This window comes from Saimiri boliviensis, chromosome 21, assembly GCF_048565385.1.
Source record: "Saimiri boliviensis isolate mSaiBol1 chromosome 21, mSaiBol1.pri, whole genome shotgun sequence".
In the NCBI taxonomy this organism is placed as follows: domain Eukaryota; kingdom Metazoa; phylum Chordata; class Mammalia; order Primates; family Cebidae; genus Saimiri; species Saimiri boliviensis.
The window spans coordinates 15,790,034-15,810,391 of NC_133469.1; positions in this window are offsets into that span (position 1 = coordinate 15,790,034).

Sequence of the window (20,358 nt, forward strand, 5' to 3'; positions counted from 1 at the left end):
CCAAGGAATTGTGGAAGTTAGGGGCAGAAAGAGTACCGGGAGGGACCGTTGTTGTGGTGAGAGGGTCTTTGCCTCTGTTCGATCTGACCATCCCTCACACACGCTAGCCCTTGGTACCTCTCAGCTTTGGCCTCCATCTGGAAGGAAGATGATGGAGAAGGGCAGCCAAAATAGCACCTTCATTACTGATAGTGCCTGGCATAGAGAATGGGGCTTCAATCTGGAGGCCAGGGTCGACAGCCCAGCTGGGATACTGGCTGGGTGGGCACAGCCCCCCGCCCTTCCCTGAATCCATCCATGGACAGGGATCCCTATAGAGGGCCAAGGATTCAGGTCCTCTATCTGAGCATCTGGCTCCTAAGAGAGGGGGAAGAGGGAAGGGCAGCATTGCAGGCGCCATGCTTCTCCCCAGCCCATCAGTCCACAGGCATGAGGGCAGCAGAGGCCAGGAGTGGGGTGCTGAGGGCAGGCAGAGAATGCTTCATAAACACCTGTGTAGTAAGAGGGTCTGCAAAGTGGGGAGGGTGATACTCATGCTCCCAGGATGTCTGAGGATTCAGTGGGGCTGAAGCAATTCTGTTGAGATGAATTCTTTCGTAGACACTCGAGGGTTTATTCTGAGGAAGCAAGTGGTGAAGGAGCTCTGGGTCTGGGTTCTCATCCTGGCTGCGTGGCCCTGTACATGCTGCCTCTCTTGGCCTCAGCCCCCTGTAGAGGGCCAAGGGTTCAGGTCTTCTATCGAGTGTCCTCATTGGTAGAATGAAGGCAGCCATGCAGCCTGCCCATTTCTCAGTGTCGCCCTGAGGAGGCAACGAACCAAGGCACGCTGCCATCCCTGGTAAGGGTGAGAATGCTGCCCAGCTTCTAGGGCTCTGCAGTGTGCCTGGCTCGGTGCCCTGGCAGGGTCTGGTGAGCCTGCCCTTCTCGGACAGCAGGAGGGAGCCCCGAGATCACTGGCTTGACCGGCTGAGCGGCACCCTCCTCTGTGCTGTGACAGCATCACTTTATAAACCAGGCGCTCTCCTCGGAAGTGATGCCCCGGGCACATGTTTTTATCCTGCAGCCATAAATGCAATCAGGGCAAGATTTACAGTCAAGGCTATAAAGTAATAACAGCAAAGAGGCCATTTTGCTGGGTTCAGGTGGAGGCGAGTGAGGAGTTCAGCAGTTGAAGACCTCCAGGCATTTCCTGGGTGGCTGATAATCCTGCCCGCGCTGAACCGGCTGTGCCCCAGTCCTGGAGGCCTCTCACGGTCAGAATGAAGGGGATCGTGGTTGACGGTTCTCGGCTTGGATGGATGAACATCTGTGGGCTTGAGTGGTGCCCTCGAGTCAGGGAACTGGGGGTGGGGTGCACTGTCTTGGGATCTCACTTGTGTGCCATCTGGGGAGAAGGTCTTCCCTGGCTCCTGGGTTATTCTGGGTATGTAAAGGGAGGGGCGGAGTGTGGCCAGGGAGGTCAGCTGAGCTGGGTCATGTGGTGTTCCTCACCTGGGTTCGTGTCCTGACTCACTACCCACTGGCTCTGTGGCCTCAGACAAGGCCCTCTACCCCTCTGGGCCTATTTCCACACCTGTTTCTGGGGGAGGGTAACACCTCTTTTAAATGTGCTTATATCCTGGCACACAGCTGGTGGATAACAAAGGCAGGTCCCTGCTCTTCCTCTGCCAGCCCCTTCCTCTCTCCTGACGGGCTTTGCACCTTCCCAGTACTCAGAGACGAGGACCCGATGGCGTCTCAGAGTCATCCTAGCCTGAGAGGGGCAGAGTTAGGAGGTCTGGCCTCTGGAGTCCACAGCACTAGGTTCGAGTTCCCGTATGAACACTTGCTAGCTCTGTGATCTCAGGCAAGTTGCTTAACCTCTGAGTCCCCATTTCTATCTCCACAGAAGGCAGATTTTGGTGCCAGTGTTCTGGAGCTACTCTCTGGACACCCTACCGTACCTGGCCACTGTGCCTGGTCCTAGGAGAGGCTTTTAATAAGTGCATTTACTGAGGGGAGAATGAGGCCCAGAGAGGTGGGGGGACTTTCCCAATGTCACCCAGCTGGGAGCTTGATCTGAAGAAGGAAGGAGCTGTTGCATCTTCTAACTGGGATTTCTCAGGCTTTCAAGGATAGGCTTGAATGTCAGTGGCAAGCACATTTTGTGGGGTGGTGAGAAAAAGTGACCAGTCACAGCAACTTTGTATTCAAATCGTCTCTGCCACCACCAGAGTCCAGCAATATTTTGGGATTATTGAGGGCCAATGATGGCCTGTGGGATGAATCCAACCCACTGACTGATTTTGTAAATAAAGTTTTATTAGAACACAGCCATGCCCATTCACTGATGTACTGTGTCTGGCTACTTTTGAGCTACCACTGCAGAGTTAAGTCATTGCGACAGAGACCATAAGGCCCGTAAGGCCTAAACTATTTACTCTCTGGCCTTTCATAGGAAATGATCGCACTCTTCCCTAGCAGCTGTGGGTTCTGGGGCTGGGGTCTGTGCTCCAATCCACTGTCCATCTTCCCTTTCTGGAAGCCGAGGGGCAGCTGCCTGCCCACTGCCCCAATGTGTGGCCGAGAGTGGCTGGAGCCACAGGACACCCAGACAGCTTCTAGCATCAGGTTACGGCGTGGCTAATTTGTATTGTCCTCACCTAGGGTAGGACCAGAGATGGGAGGTGACAGTAGTGGGAATGTTCAGTGGGTCCCCACAGCTCTCCCTCCCACGCATGAAATGCTCTGCGGTTGAAGCGTGTTCCAACCCACCTCGTGTTTCCTCAGTTCCCACAACAATCCTCCTAGGCATGTTTTCGTCAATAACTGCTGAATGGATATTGCAGGAGGGAATCCCAGTTGTGTATTTTAGGGGAATTGCTGAAGGTCCTGTGGCTTCTCCATCAGGCTCTGAGCCTCTCCCGTGTTGCCACTGAGCACCTGCCATCCCTGTGGTGCCACTGAGCACATCTTGGGTAGAGGCGGGCAGAGCTCTGGAGCCCAGCCTGTCTCTGATTCCTCACTTGGGGCTGTCTGCCTGAGATTCCTCCCTTTGTTCTGTATGCCCAGCACACCCCATTCACTTCATCCACTCATTGGTTGTATACTGAAATGCAGAGTTTGACAGAACTCTTGAAAGACACTTGAGTGAGTCACTTGAGAGTGTGTTTTCCTGTTGTAAAGAAATGTGCAGCCAGAGCTGTCTGGGTGCGTGTGGAGCTCCAGCTGGTGGATTCTCTCTCTCCTTCCTTTCATGGTCACCAAGCCTGGGAAGTTCCTCTTCCTAGAGGTTCCTTGGAGACCTTCTGGATGCCTTTTCTAGAGAGCCTGGTTCAAGGTCAACAAAGGCATCCAAGACACAGCTGGAGTGAGGATCCATTTCTTTGGACTCCAAATGTGGACCAAATGTTGTCATATGGGGGTGGAAGGAAGAGCAAAAATGAGGGAACCAGGAGGACCTGGCTTTGAATCCTGAATTTGTCACAGCTGTGTGGTGTCGAGCCTATTCTAAGATCCTCGGGACAGCTCTTTGCTTATCCGTAAAACGAAAAAGTGAGGCCTGCCTGATTCATTCAATGAATGTGTCCTGGGTCTTCTTCCAGATGTCAGCAGCTGCCACAGAAATTAAATGAATTAATTCCCCCAAAGAATCTGGGCTCAGCAAGTCCCCTTTGGAGAGCTACTTTGATTCTTATCCATGTTCTTGTCCTTGGTCCTGGATTCCGGACTTTTTTCCTCCCTGGGATCCTAGAAATGGCCTGGCCATTTGCACAGAATCCTGGGATGGGCCCACAGGAGAATGGCAGGGATAGAGAGGGGCTAGAGGCCCTGACCTGGGAGGAAGCATGGAAGGACCAGGGGTCATGGAGCTGGGGAAGATGAGGGTCACAGGAGACAGTCCCCTCAGTCAGAGCATAGGTGGGCACATGGGCAAGGCTGTAGGCACAATGAGGAGGCACACAGACTGGTGGCTAAACGGCGGGCTCTGGAGCCAGATGGCTTGGGCACCAAGGATCTGCCACCTGGGATCTGTGGGATTTGGGGAGGGTCACTGGTCAGTGTCTCCCCTGGGTACTGGGAATGCTCACCGACCCCACCTCACAGGTGGTTGTAAGACCCAGATGTGTTAGTCTGTGAGAATGAAGCCTGACATGTTGGGAGAGACACAGATGTATGTGTTTTCATTCTAGAGAGTTCCAGAGGGAAGAGCTTTGTGAGGAAGGGCAGGAGAGAGGAGGGGTTAGGTACATCCAGGTCCTTGGCCTTTGTGTCAGATGGTCAGGTTGAGTCAGCCATCTGCTTCTTGTTAGCTGAGCGAGCTAGGAGAGTAATGGAACTTCTCCAAACCTCTGATTCCTCAGCTATAGGAGAGGCAGACTCTGACCTCACAGAGTACTTGAAGAGTTTCGTTGAGATCACACATAAAACATACTCAGCACAGACTGTTGCCTATAAAAGACATTAAATAAATGATAGTAGGATAAACATTACTGTTATTAATAATGAAAGAATCAGGGAGGTGAATTTCAGCTCATTCCAAGGAAGGGCTTCAGATGGAATCTCACCTCCGACAGGAGTGGGGCTTCCTTGACAGATCATGAGTGTCTTGTCGCTGGAGGCATTCAAGCAGGGACCCAGGGATTGCTTGCTAGGGATGGAATGGAGGAAATCCATTACTGATGAGCCTCATTACATACTAACCTTTGTGCACACAGCACAGTGATAGCTGAGGAATTAATAGAATCTTGTAGGAAGCTTCTTACTCTCCAGTTCCCCTCCTCAGAAGCAGGCTTGGAGATCACAGCAGCTGTGTCTGTTGTGTTTGCTCATGAATTCTTAGCACCAGGGCAGTGCCCAGCACACAGTAGGTTCTCAGTGAGTCCTACTGAAAAGACGAACATCTCAGTCCTGAGGGTCATTTGAAAGCAGAAACTGAACTTTGCTTTAGGGCTGTTAATGCGATTTCAGAGATCGCAAGCTGGATAAGAAAACAACTTTGTCCCGGACTTGATTGCATCATTTTGAAAAACTCAAGGAAGGATCCCAGGATGGAGAATCAGGTTTCTCTGGCTCTTACACCCCGGTGCTCCCAGACTCTGTTCCAGTTGAGGCCCATTGCTGCCTTCCCACCAGCCTTCTCTTCCTGTCTGAGATTTTCCTCATGCTGTTCCTGTCCTGAAAAGCCAGCTCTCCATTTCTCTCTGTCTCTTTCTTTCCTCCTTACCCTTCCTTTTCCCTTCCCTTCCCTTTGCTTCCTTGAGACAAAGTCTCACTCTGTCATCCAGGCTGGACTGGAGTGCAGTGGCACGATCTCAGCTCACTGCAACCTCTACCTCCCAGGTTCAAGCAATTCTTCTGCTTAGCCTCCTGAGTAGCTGGGATTGCAGGCATGAGCCACCACACTAGGCTAATTTGTTTGTATTTTTAGAAGAGACTAAATGTTTCACCATGTTGGCCAGCTGGGTCTCAAACTCCTGACCTCAAGTCATCTGTCCACCTTGGCCTCCCAAAGTGCTGGGATTACAGGTGTGAGCCACCAGGCCTGGCCTATCTCTTATTTTTCTTCTTGCTTTCTCAGTGGTTAGAAATCAACCACATTTTCATGACACCTTTCAGACCCTTCAGAGCAATTAACTTTGCCACACCTTTGGGCTCTTCTCTTCAGGTTTAACTATTCAATTGCCTATTTCCCCAGCCAGAAGCTATATTTCCTAAAGGCCACGCGTCACATCTTCTAATCTCAGCGTGTGGCATAGGACTGGATAGGCTGGAGCTTAGCATGGCGATTCTCAGTACCATTAATTGAACATTTGCTATGTGCCGTGCTATGATAAGTTACCTAAAGGATGAACATCTCATTCCTTGAGCTGTAGGTATGCAATGCACTTGTCAATCCCATTTTACAGATGGAGACATTGGGGTTTATAGCTCAAACTTGTATAGCCGGGCAACGTTGGCAGAGTTGGGACATAAGCCCAGGACTTCCAGAGCCTGGACACTCAGCTCATCACACTCAGTGGGTTCACACCCACATAGACTGGTGAGATGAGGCCTGCTCACTGGTTTCTTCATTTCTTGAACTAAGGCATGGTATGGGAATGTATATATTAGAAAGAGTGAGAGCTTTGGAGACAGAGGGTCCTAGGTTCTAGGCCTGGCTTCCATGTTTACTGTCCTTTGACCTTGAGTGTAATTGACAGTAGTCACCCTCTAGGGCCATTGAGAGGACTTGGGGCATGCTATATGTGAGGTGGTGCACAACACAGTCCCTGGCTATCCAAGAATGCCTAATCCATGTTATTCTCCTTCCCATCCCCCCTTTAACTCTTTACACTCCTCTAAAATCTTTATCTGATTTTGATTATAAACTTTATATATTTTGGAATTCAAATTATGGGACGTCCATCATATTTAACTCCCAGAATATGGTGGATGTCCCATAATTTTTTTTTGTGAATTGATCCAAGTTAGGTTCAGAAGGAATATCTTGTGGAATTTCACCTGACATGGGGTGATGGAGGCAGAGATATCTGGGTTTGACTTTTGCCCTACATTTACCTTACACCGACTTTGCAACTATAGCAATTTATATAACCTCATGGAACCTTGGTCTGTTTATTTGTGCAATGGAGATAACAGAACTCATTGCATTGGGTTATTTTTAGAATTAAATAAGATAATGAAGATCAAGCATTTGCCCTGTGCCTGGCACATACTAATTGCTAAAAACATTTAGTTTTGATAACAATAGTTATTCCCATTTTCTTGCTAATTAGTCAACATGGAAGAAACTGATGTCAGTTCAGGTCATTTTTCCAAGGTCAACAAGAAAGTCTAGGAAGAGTTGGCATGCGGTGCAGTTTTCCTCATGTATATGCTATGCACTGCCTGAGGGCAGAAGGGAATCCTGCAGTGAATATCATTCATTCATTCATTCAGCAAACATTCCTCAAGTGCCTACCATGCAGCAGACACTGTGGTGTGAGCCGGAGGCGAAGTCAACCAGGACTTTGTTCTTCTTTCAAGAAGCTGATGGTTTAGAGCATGAGACAAGCAATAAGAAGATACCTCAATCTGATCACTACTGTGGTCCAGGCACAGGGGATGCTGTCAGCCACCTAACCAGCCTGTGGGACGGGCGACAGCTTCGTGGTAGAGAGGTGGGATTGTTCTCAACAGAAGGAACAGCATATGCAAAATGCAAAGATAAAAAGCATAATCTAGACGTCTGCCCCTGGGAGGATAGTGTAGATATACTTTCCCAGAGTCCTCCACTAAGTTCAACTAAAAACCATGGACATCAGGTAGGAAATAAATACAGGAAGACTAAAAGGTGGAGAGAAGACATAGCTGGCTAGGGAACTTGGGATCCAAGGAATGGCATGGTGGTGAGTTCCCTGTTTTTTTATTTTATTTTATTTTATTTTATTTTTTTAATTTTGTTTGTTTTTTCCTTACATTTCCCTGAATTGGAGTTGAAGAACCTGGCAACCTGGAGATAGACCATTTTGTTCCCCTAAAGCCTGCTTTCTCTAGCCAAAGAGCCAGGAAAGTGGTATTCTAGCAAGAAATCTTCTGATTAATAACTGCTCTATTCCACTCAAACGCTGTAGGAAAAAACATAGCCCAATCCCCACCCAGGCCAGCAGAGGCCAAGTGGGACTGTCCTCTACTTCCACACTAATGAGGTTATAATGAGGCTCTCTAAATCCCTTGCTAAGGTGGCGTCTCAGAAGGGTGAATAAGGAGCCAAGGATTTTATCCCCACTGGCCACAGACAAGCCTCCACCCTGTGGCATCAGAGAATACCATGGGGAGAGTCTGAAATTCACTTTTCCAGGCAATAATCTTCTCCCTCTCCCTGTTGGAGTGATCATAGGAGACCTTTTAGAGAGTCAGGATTTTCATTATTGCCCACAGTTAATGAGGCCACCTACCCATTACAATGCCAATGATGATCAGATGGAAAGCTAACCCCAAGCTCTCCCATGGTAATGAGAAGCTCTTCCCCCTACCTTGGGTGTCAGTGTGGGAAATCTGGACTTCTACCTCTATTTGGCAATGATGAGCTGATACCCTTCTTTTCCTGACCAGAATGGAATGGTGTCAAAGACGCATGGCAAAAATAGAAGGTTCGGATATGATTGAGTCTCAAAATATAATAATTTTGAGAATAAAAAATAATTTTGAGAGAAAAAATAAAAATTTTTATGTTTCACTAGAAAATCACCCATCATAATAAGAACCAAGAGTCTGTCAAAGAGACTGAAAAAGATTGTTAATAGGTGCCAATGCTAAGATGACAGAGATGTCAGGATTATCTCAAATATTTTAAAGACGTTGCAATAAAAATGCTTCAACAAGCAATATATAACACACTTGAAACAAATGAAAACATAGAAAGTTCCAGGAAAGAAATAGAAAAAATAAAGAAAAATAAAAACCAAATGAAAATTTTGGAAGCAGAAAATACAATAATTGAAAAAAAAAAACCCTCAGTAGTGAGGCTGAACATCAGAATGGAGGAGACAAAGGAAAGACTCAGTGAACCTGGAGATAAGTAACAGATATTAGAATAACACAGAGAAAATAGATTTAAAAAAAATGAACAGAGCCTCAGAGCCCTGGGGCACTATAACAAAAGCTCATACATATGTGTTATTGGAGTCCCAGAAGGAAGGGAGAAAAAAGATAGGACTGAGAAAGCACTTTCTTTCTCCTTGTGAGCTTTATAAATTGCTTGATGCCTCCAGCAAAAATTATAACACTGCCTGATGTGGCTCTAAATGTGGGTAGAAGAAATATTTAAGACATATTATAAATGGGAGAGAGTAAAAGAACATATAGGGAGGCAAGCTTCCATATTTTACTTGAACTGATAAAATGTTGACACCAGTGGACTATGGTAAGTCATAGGCATATATAGTGTAATATCTAGAACAACCAGTAAAAAGGTATACACTCAAAAATACTATAGATAATTAAAAATGGAAAATGTTCAAATATTCCACAAAAATAAAACAGAAACCAAAAAAGAGAACAAACAGAAACAGATTATAGACCAAGCCCTAACATATTAATAATTATATTAATTATAATATACTAATTAAAAACAGAGACTGATAGATCAGATTTAAAAGATAGTACAAAAACGTAAAGTACAAACCAATTTTTCTTGTGAATATAGTTACAAAAGTCCTTAACAAAATATGAGCAAGTAGAAAGCAGTAATATATAAAAATAATTTTACGCTATGACCAAATGGGATTTATTCCAGGGATGCAAAGTTGGTTTAACATTTGAAAATCAATCAGTGTAATTTACCATATTGACAGCCTAGAAAAGAAAAATTACGTGATCATATCATTCATTGCAGAAAAAGCATTTTAAACATTCTTAGAGATTAAAAAGTTCAAGGTGGTGCCAAAAAGAAAAATTCAATGCCCATTTGTGTAAAAATTCTCAGAAAAAATAAAATAGGATTTTTTTTAACTTGATAAAGAACATCAAAAACAAACAAACAAAAAAACCCCTAAAGCTAACATTACACTTAACGGTGAAAGAATGAATGGTTTTCCTCTAAGATCAAGAATAAGGTGAGAATGTCTGCACTCACAATTCTTATCACTTTTATTCAACCTTGTGGTTGAAATGCTGACCAGTGCAATAAGGTGGCAAAAGAAAAGAAAAGAGGCATGCAAATCATAAAGGAAGAAATAAAACTGTCCCTATTTGTAGATTACATGATTATCTACATAGAAAATTCCAAGAAGTCTATCAAAAACTCCTAGAACTAATAAGTGAATTAGTAAGTTCCCAAGACACAAAAAGACCTTAACAAAATTGGTTGTATTTATGGGCACCAGCAAGAAACATGTGGCCACAACATTAAAAGTGCAATATCATGTGCATTACTCAACAAAAAGAGAAACACACAGGTGTAAATCTAACAAAACTTGTAAAGGACTTGCATGTTAAAAGCTACATAACGTTGATGAAAGAAATTGAAGGAGAGCTAGATACATGGAAAGACATGTTGTGTTCTGGATCGGAAGACTCAATGTAGTACATCTGTCAGTTCTTCTCAAAATGATATACAGATTTAACACAATTCCTATCAAAATACCAGCAAGATTTTTTTTTGTAGATACAGACAAGACTATTCTAAAATTTATGTGCAAAGACAAAGGAACTAGTAGGTAAGGTGAAATCATTTTGAAAAGCAAGAATAATGAGGAAGGACTCAGTCTATCCACTTTCAAGACTGACTCTCCAGCTACAGTAATTGAAGACTCTGCAGTGTTGCTGGAGCAAGGGACACATAGGTCGAACAGAATGTCAAACCCAGAAGAACTGAACACAAATTATGTCCAACCTGTTTTCGATAAAGGTGCAAAAGCAATCGAATCGACGAAAGATAGCCTTTTTGATGAGTGGTGCTAAAACAATTGGGCACCCCTAGGCAAAATAGAAACCACGACCTATGTCTCCCACCTTAGATAAAAATTAACTTCAAATGAGTCATAGACTTAAATGTAAAATGCAGAACAATGAAACTTCTTTCTTTTTTATTGAGTTGGAGTCTCCCTCTGTTGCCCAGGCTGGATGGAGTGCAGTGGTGCAATCTTGGCTCACTGCAACCTCCGCTTCCTGGGTTCAAGCAATTCTTCTGCCTCAGCCTCCTGAGTAGCTGGGACTTACAGGTGTGTGCCACCATGCCTGGCTAATTTTTGTATTTTTACTAGGGACAAGGTTTCACCGTATCGGCCAGGTTGGTCTTGAATTCCTGACCTCGTGATCTTCCCACCTCAGCCTCCCAAAGTGCTGGGATTATAGGCATGAGCCACCACCTCTGGCCAAAACAATGAAACTTCTAGAAAAAAAATAGAAGAAAATCTTTAGACTCTGGCTAGGCAAAGAATCTTAGAGTTGCCACTCAAAGCAAGATCCATAAGGGAATAACAGTAAATTGGGCTTTGTCAAAATTAACAGCTATTGATCTGTGAAAACCCCGTTAAGGGGGTAAAAGGACAAGCTACTGTGTAGGAAAAAATATTTCTGATCTGCATGTCTGTAAAATGATAGTACTTATAATATTTAAATGACTCTCAAAACTCAGTACTGAAAAGCAAACCATTCAGTGAGAACATAGTCAAAAGATATGAAGAAATTTCACTGAAGAAGGCATACAGGTGGCAAAGAAGCACGTGAAATGATACACAATGTCATTAGCCACCAGAGAAATGCAAATTAAAGCAAATTAAAACCACCATGAAATCTCACTATCTATCTCTCTCATCATGGCTAAACTTAGAAGTAATGTTAGCACTAAATGTTGATGGGGATGCAGAGAAACTGGTTCACTCATGGTCGCTGGTGGAAATATAAAATGGTACAGCCACTCTGGCGAACAACTTGGCAGTTTCTTTAAAAACTAAACATGCAGTTCAGCCATTGCATTCCCAATCATTCATCTCGGAGAAATGAAGATGCGTTCACATGAAAACCTGTATTCAAATATTTACGGCATCATTCTTCCTAATAGCCACATACTGGAAGGAACGCAGGTGTTTTTCAGGGAGTGACTAATGATCAAACAAACTGTGGTGCATCTCAGATGTGCTCAGTGGTGAAAAGCAATGGACCATTGGTATGCGAAGCAACTTGAATGGATCTCAGGAGAGTTATGCTGGGTAAACAAAGCCAATCACTAAAGGTTACAAACTGCGTGATTCCACTTATATAAACGATTGAAAGGACACGATGATAGCAATGCAGCACGGATTCCTGTTTGTCAGGGATTAAAGACGAAGTGAAGGTGGGAGGGGCGTGAGGATGGTTATAAAGGGCAACCTGAGGGATCTTCTGCTTTTGGAAATTTTATGTATCTTGACTGTGTCCATGTCAATATTCTAGTTGTGACAGTGTTTTGCCAGATCTTACATACTTGGGATCTCTGTATGTTATTTCTACCACCACCCTTGTCTTCCAAAAGTACCCCCAGAAGGCTGACTGCCCACTCTTGGGTGCAAATACCTGTCCCAACCATGGGCATGTATTAACATGGAACAGAAAGCCACTCAGTCTAGCTTCAGTCCCAGAGTGGGAAGGAAATGAGAGGCACAGGTGCAGATTTCCTGAGCTTTGTTGTGTTATTAATAGATTTCAGTGGGGGTTAAAAAGCTCGGTGGTCAAAGTCTGAGACACGCTGGGTTCCATACAGTTACAATTTACTGTGAAACCTGGTTTCTTTCCTGTCAATCTTCCCAGACCTTGGACATGCAATAAGCTCTGAGATTCTGTACGAGGGAGCCACACTCTACAAATTTCCCAAACCCATTTGCCCTAGGAAACTTTTCATCAAACACCTACAGACATCTCAGGAATCACAAGATATCCAGGGTTTCTATTTGGGAAATGCTGGACTAGATGTTTCTTTAGGGTTTCGAGCTCTGATATTTCGTGATTCTGGAGAGGTAACTTCCAGATAGGGATAGGACATGTTTCTCCCGCTAAATCCACAGCGAGGGGCCTGTCCCACCCACATCTGCTATAGAGAGCAGCCCGAAGTAAGCTTTAAGAAGCCTCCTCTTCTCCCATTGCCATGGGCAGCCATCTTTCCTTCTCTGCTCCTCTGTCTACTCCACACCCCAACCAGGTTCCCAGTTTATGGCCCCCTTCAAATAACATCTTGGGATTCTTGGGGAGATAAGAACCACCCTGTAATTGTTTGAGAGCTGTAAATGACTTAAATTGGTTAGGATTCTAATTACCACGAAATGACTTTATTGCCTGCTGGCTGTAACCTCCCTCCCTGGAGAGTCCAGGTCCCCATTCCCAGGGGTCACACAGCGGTCAGGGCTCAGGCTGCTGGGGAAGAAGTGAGAAGCCTTCTTTTTCCCAGACCCTGAGAGTGCCTGGGAGCAGCTGAACTGGTGCAAGTGACCACAATGGAGGCCTCCTCAGCCCCTCTCCTCCCTCCAGCCCTCCATCGATCTCCTGGTGACCTTGGCAGGCTCCTGCCATTCTCTGTCTGAGTCTTGACACTCATCTTCGAGGACTTCTCTATCCCATATGGAACCCTGGAGCCTAAACCCATTTATTTACTGCAGCATTCAGAAGTTTATAGCAGTAGGGGTTGTTGTAGGGAGAGGCGTAAAGCTGAGTAGTCACAATGCAGGATTTGTTCATTCATCTAATATTTATTGAGCGTTTACCATATGCTAGACACTGCTAATACTAGACACTGCTAGAAAAGAGAACAGTGCAGAAGAGGAGGCTGTGTATATATACACAGTGTATACACACACGGACTAGGCATACATACATACACGCATCATGTGCACATTTATAAAAGTGTTGACACTATGCAAGCCTGAATTCAAATTTGATCCCTGCTGTGTGGCACTGAGTAAGTTGCCTCCCCTCTCTGACACTTACGATGCCTGTGTCATGGGATTGGTATGAGAATTAAAGCATTTGGCATGTGGTAGGACTTCAGCATATGGGGCCTCTGTCATATCCATAAAGGTATATAATGTTGTGGGAGTGAGAAGGAAGAATCATTATAAAAGATAATGTATAACTGATCTGTGATATCTCTCCATAAAGATAATATAACACTTTTTCTAAGCTGCAAAGTCATATGCATGTAATAGCCACCAGCGCATTCTAAGCACTTGTTTTCTACAAAGGGTGTTCTTTTAAAGGATGGAGAGAGAGACCGTGAGGGGTGGAAGGTGGGCTGCTGTTTGACCAGGGCCTTGAAGTTTGAGTAGAGTCACAATAGCTGGAGAGAAGGGAGCATATTCCTGGCCAAGGACAGTGGAGGGGAAGGGTGTGCGCCGGGAATGTGCCTGAGAGCTAGGAATGTTCTGGAGCCTCAGATGATTCAGAGTGGTTGGGAGGCGGGGCTCCTGCAGGGCTGCGGTGGAGGAGGGGTTGCAGAGGTGAGGGGAGAAGGGCAGTGCTGGAAACTTCCTCTTCTGGTTTTCATATTAAACTTAAACTTGCCTTTCTAGATTTTGTGTTTTGGTCCTTGCTCTTCTGGCTGGTGAGGCGGTGCAGAGCAAGTCTCCCCTCTTCCTCCAGACAAGCTGTTCAGACATTTGACCATTGAGGTATATCTTAGAGGCCCCAAGCTGCCTCCCGAGCACCTTGGTTCTTTCAGGTGACCTTCAGGAGACCTGGTTTGGAGAACCTGTGCCTTCCAGAATATATTCCTTTTATCTTACTGTATGATTGCACCCTTAACTAAGGCGTGCCCAATCTTTTGGCTTCTCTGGGCCGCATGCAAAATACAAGAACACTAACAATAGCCGATGAGCTAAAAGAAAATTGCAAAAAATTTTTTTTTAAATCAAGGCTCTCTGAGGTCCCTTCTCCTACCAGTCTTCTTACAATGGAACAATCACAATGGAAAAAAACCTTGAAGAGCTGGCTGAAACAAGATGAAACTTCATGTTGATAAATACACGGGCCTGCGCTTGAGACCAGAAAACCATAAATCCTGCCTTATGACTACGTTGGTCTTGATCTCCTGACTTCAAAATGATCCTCCTGCCTCGGCCTCCCAAAGTGCTGGGATTATAGGCGTGAGCCACCATGCCCATCCCATGCCGTAGATTTGTTGGAGAAATGGGGTAATTTGTTGTGCTGACTATCCTGTATTCTGAATGTAGCTGATTACGACTGCATGGTACTAATTTTATTTCTCTGTCCTATATGCTTGCTGTAAATAGGTATTTAAGTGTGGAGAAGAACTGAAGTCAAGTGCAATTGTTTAGGCGAGAACACCTCACAGGTGGCACTGTCTACTCCCTATTGCTTTAGGTCAGGATTCACAGTGTCGGCTATTTCAGTCTTAATTAGACAAAGACTGATTGTGGGTTCAGATGGTGCCAGCCTGATGTCTCTACAGGTTCTCTTGTACATGGTCCTTTTGTCTACACTTCTCTACACCAAGAAGGAAATGCATCACTCCAGTTAGGGCTGGATTGCAGAGGAGTATCACCTCCCTTAGTCTACTCCCAATGCTCCCATGGATGCAGCTGAAGCTGAATACCCATTACATCATTAGGGAGCTGTAATACATTGCTAACTTCCACTGAGCTCACCACGAATAAACTACCTAACCCTTTTTCTTGCAGATGATTACTAAACCACCTCTTTTTCATCGTGAACTTTCCTGGTTGGTTTTCTGGTCTCAAGTGCCCCTCCTTATAATTTATCAACATGAAGTTTCATCTTGTTTCAGGCATCTCCTCAAGGATTTTTTTCCGTTGTGATTTTTCCGTTGTAAGAAGGCTGGTAGGAGAAGGGACCTCAGAGAAGGGACCTCATTGATTTTCATGCTTTCACTTTACAGATGAGGAAAATGGAGTACAGAGAGAATGTCTGTTTTGAATTAAGTTGCTCAAGGTCATGCACTGTGGGGTAGACTGTTGGACTGGTGGACCCCCCAGTGAACCACACTTCCAGGTCTTCACATGCTTATGTAGTCTCCTCCCACAGGGACCCTGGGTATGTATAGCCTTGTGACACCAGCAAGCAACTTAAGCAGAGGCTCAATAAGCACTTGCACATTGGGGCTTGTCTCCTTGGAATGCTAGCTCGGGGAAGCCGGCCACCTCACTGTAAAAAAAAGATCAGATCTGACTACAGTATGGAAGGAAGCCTGGAGGGTGAGACGCCTCAGCCTGCATGTTCCAGTTCCAGCAGCGTGAGGGACCTCGCCCTACGCTATGTGAGCAGAAGAACCATCGGCTCAGCCTGGTCTACCCACAGAATCATAAGAAATAATCCACTGTGGCTGTCAAGCCTCTACTTTTGGGATGGTTTGTTACACAGCAATAGATATGGAAAGAGAGCAGTCTATAGAAGCTGGGATAAGAACCCACTTCTGATTCAGAGTGCCAATCCCTCTCCGTGGGGCCAGTCTGTCTCCTGGGACCATTCATCTTTAAGGTGGGCATTTGCCTTTAAACCTTTGCTCAAGTCAGATCTTCCTGTAAGGGCCTCCCTTCAATACTGCAACCTGCAGCTCACCTGCAGTGCTCCTCTTTCCCTTAACCCTGCTTTGCTTTTATTCTATATCACTTAACGTCTATGCAGTTTACTTCTTTTTTTTTTCCCTGTGGTCCCCACCCCCGCACTCACTATGCAGTTTACTTCTTTACTGTGTTTAATTTAGTTCTGTCTTCCTCTGCTAGAGGGTAAGCTGCTTATGAGGCTGCTGAACACACACACACACACACACACACACACACACACACACACACACACACGGATAATCCCTACCAGGGCACGGCTTTGGTCTATCTTGCTCACTGCTGAATCCTAGCACTTGGAACAGGGCCTGGCACATAGGGACTTCACATTATTTGTTCTATGGATGAGTGAATCTACTCTTTCTCTTAAGATTCTCGTTCTCCTCCAATGTTGCAATCATACCTTATGTATCCTTGTCCAAGCAGTTAGTGGAAGCATTGAATATTTCTAAGTGCTGATAGCAATCTGCTAATTAATGCAGTAATTTCACAAATATTTATTGGGTCCTTAGGGTGTGCCAGGCACTGTTCTAGACACTTGGGACCCATCCGTGCACAAAGTAGTCAGGAATCTGAAGCTGGCAGGCTATAGGGGAGTTTGGGAGCAAACTAAAATAAAAGCAAATCATAGGTGATACCAGGTACTGTGGAGGCCAAGAAAGCAGAGAAAAGACTATGGGTTATGAGGAGGTGGGAGTGGGAGAGTTTTCATGGTAAGCCATCTGGTCAGAGAAGGGCTCCCTGAGAAGATGGTGTTGGAATAAAGACTTAAGGAAGGTTTGGGAGGGAGTCATGTGGGATTGTGGGGAAAGAGTGTTCCAGGCAGTGGGAATGGCCAGTGCCGAGACCCCGAGGCTGAAGTGTGCCTTTTGTGTCTGTCCTTTATAAAATCTCTTTAACTTCTCCACTTGGACTTGCATCAAGCCACTATTTCTCCAAGTTTTCCATGAAAGTAAAAGTCTTCATCAAATGCTAAGACAGCACCCATTCATCTGTTGCAGTCAGTGTGACCAAGGTCACAGTTTGTTTGAGACAGTCCTGGGTTATACATAGTTGTCCTACTATGGCTATTAACAGCCTTTCCTTTTTATTCTCAAGGGTGTTCTTGTCTGTATGCTAAGTTGTTATGACTATCTGAACTTGTTTCCCCTGTTAAAGGATAGTTTTCAAAATTAAAATGGTAATTCTCTTACAAATATAAAAGGAACACCTGGCAGAGGTTTCATTTAACTCATCAATTAATGTGGGAGCCAGTAAGATGTTACTGGCTGTTCATTTAACAAGTGGTCAAATGAAAATTGGACTTAAGGGAGAGTTATATTGTCTATTGGACAAAATTCATTTGCACTACCATGGACAGGAATCCTGTGTAGCGCTATGAATGGGAAATATCTGGATCGCAGGAAGCCCTCTACACATTAACTTCTATCTATGCAGAGCTGCAGAAGAGTCCAGCCAAGACAGTCCTGGGTACAGACCCTGCAGAATCCACTTGCCCCTGGGGTCTGCTAGGCAATGCCCAACTCTCCATGGGAAGGACACCCAGCAGGGCCAGCCTTGATATGTGACCTGTGTTGTTACCCAGGGCTCTTTTCTTAGGAGGGGCACACACTTGGTTTAATGCTCTTCTGTTGCAGTCTTGTAACTCTTAATCTTCTTTGAAAATGGGGCCCTTGCTTGCTTTTGCACTGGGCCCTGTGAAGCTTGCAGCTGGTCCTGACACCCAGTCATCTTTTTTGTCCATGGTTCACAGTTTTCCCTGACCTCCCCCATGACTCCAGCCCCTTCTGCTCTTCCTTTGTGTTTAGCTCCAGATACATGTTTGAGGTGATGGATATATTAACTATTCTGATTTGATCATTACACAATGTATACATGTATCAAAACATCATATTGTATCCCGTTATTATGTATAATTATTATGTGTCAATCATAGAAGAAAGAAACCAGTTAACTTGAGTGACTCAGCCCAGAGGGGACATCCCCATTTTGCTACCCACGACTCCAGAGAAAGATTAGTAATCACTTCCATTTGGAACCTTTCTCTGCAGACCCTGGGGCTCATGGTGAACCATGCTCATTAGTCCTGGTCTCTACCTTTCAGGGAGAAAGGAGTCGGTGCTATTTGAGCCAGTTTCTGGTTGGGATCCTGGAGCATAGAGAAGAAGAGACTCGATGTCTCTTGGGAACTCAGGCAAGGAGTCTGGGCTCTCCAGCCATGTTGAACTGTGAATCAATTAAACGTCCTTCCTTTATAAATTACCCAGTTTGGGGTAGTTCTTTATAGCAGTGTGAAAACATACTAACACAGGATGACACTGGCAGCGCTTCCTGCAAAGAGGAGGAATCTACTTTCCTGTGCCTTCACTCTGAGCTGGTTTTGTGACTTGCTTTCACCGGTAGAATGGCAACAGGAGTGATGTATGAATTCTGAGCCTTAAGCTTCAGGAGACTTCCCTAGCTTCTGCTTTTGTGCTGTTGGAATCTAGTGACTCCTAAACGAAGAAGCTGATGAGAGCCATGTGGCCCACTCACTCTGTCACCCCAGCTAACAGCCTGCCAACCCAGACCTGTGAGTGAGGCTGTCCTAGACCACTCAGTGGCCATAGATTGGCTGTCTGAGATTAGTTGAGTCAGCTCAGACCAGATGAAGAACCTAGTCAAGCCACAGAACTATGAACCAAATAAGTGATTGCTGTTTCAGCCTACCACATTTTGGAGTAGTTTGCTGTGGAGCAGAAACTGACTTATGCAAAAACCATTGGCATATAGCGGATGTAGATTAGTACAAGCATGGAGTATAGCATGGAGACTTCTCAAAGAACTCCACATAGAGCTACCATTCAATCCTGCAGTCCCACTACTTGGTATCTACCCAAAGGAAAAGAAATCAATATATCAAAAAGATACCTGCACTCAGGTGTTTATTGCAGCACTATTCGCTATAGCAAAGATATAGAATCAACCTAAGTGTCTGTCAATGGAAGATTGAATGAAGAAAATGTAGTGTTCATACACAATGGAATACTATGCAGGCATTAAAAAGAATAAAATTACATCTTTTGCAGCAACATGGTTGGAACTAGAGCTCATTATCTAAGTGGAGTCAGTCAGGCACAGTTAGACAAATAGTGTCTTTATCACTCATAAGTGGGAACTAAAAGATATGTACATATAGACATAGCCAGTGGAAAGATTGACAAGGGAGATTGGAAAGGATGAGGGGGTGAGCGGGGGATGGATGATGAGAAATTACTTAATGGGTACAATGTACATTATTTGAAGGTTAGATACCCTAAAGCCTTGATGATTACTATACAATCTATGCATGTAGCAAAATGGCACTGGTACTCCATACATTTACACAAAAGGTTGTTTTAAAGTTATCATTATTTTTTCTTAAGTGAGATCATGATACTGTTCTGTAACTTGATATTTCTATTTAATGATGTATCTAATGATAATTTCTCATGAGGTTCATTGCAATCTCTTATTTTTTACAGCTGGATGAATATATTACAGTAGACTCAACCAGCGTCCTATTTACGTGGTTTCTAGTTTTTGCTATTATAAAGCCTTGGTGAACATTCTTATATACAGTATTTATATACATGTGTATTTATTGGATAAATTCTTGCAAATACAGTTGCTAGGTCAAGAGATTTGTGTTTAGACTATTAATAGTTGATGCCAAGTTGTCTTCAAAAATGATTTACTAATTCATACTTTCTTATATATGAGAGTGCCTGTTTCATCAATTCCTTACCATTTTACGTATTTGCCAATCTAAGATTTAAAAATATATTTCATCACTGACATTTTAAATTATGAGTGAGGTTAAGAATCTTTCATATGTTTAGTATGCATTTGTATGCTTTTCCTGTGAATCTCTGATTCTTGCTCTTTGCCTATTTTTTATTGCTTGGTCAGCCTTTTAAGAAATTGAACTATAAAAGGTGAATGGACATTAAAAAAAAGTTACTGCAGTTCAAAACACTTTCCAGATATGGGCTTTTAAACCTGAGTTCTAGAGGAGCTTTAAAAGCAATAAAAATTTCCTATACTCATAAAGTATTTTATAAGCACAAAACTAAACACACATCATCTAATAGAATCTTCACAGCAATCTTCTGAGGTGGGTCTTGTCATCCCCATTTAATAGATGAGGAAAATGAGATTCAGCGAGACAAAGTAACTTTATGTGGGCAAAAAATTGTGAAAGACTTTGAAAGGGGCATGTAAAGATTATAGGGTATTCTGTCTGGCACACTCTTTCAGGATATCTGCATCTTTATTATCTTTGAACTATTTTTCAACTTAAGTGAGT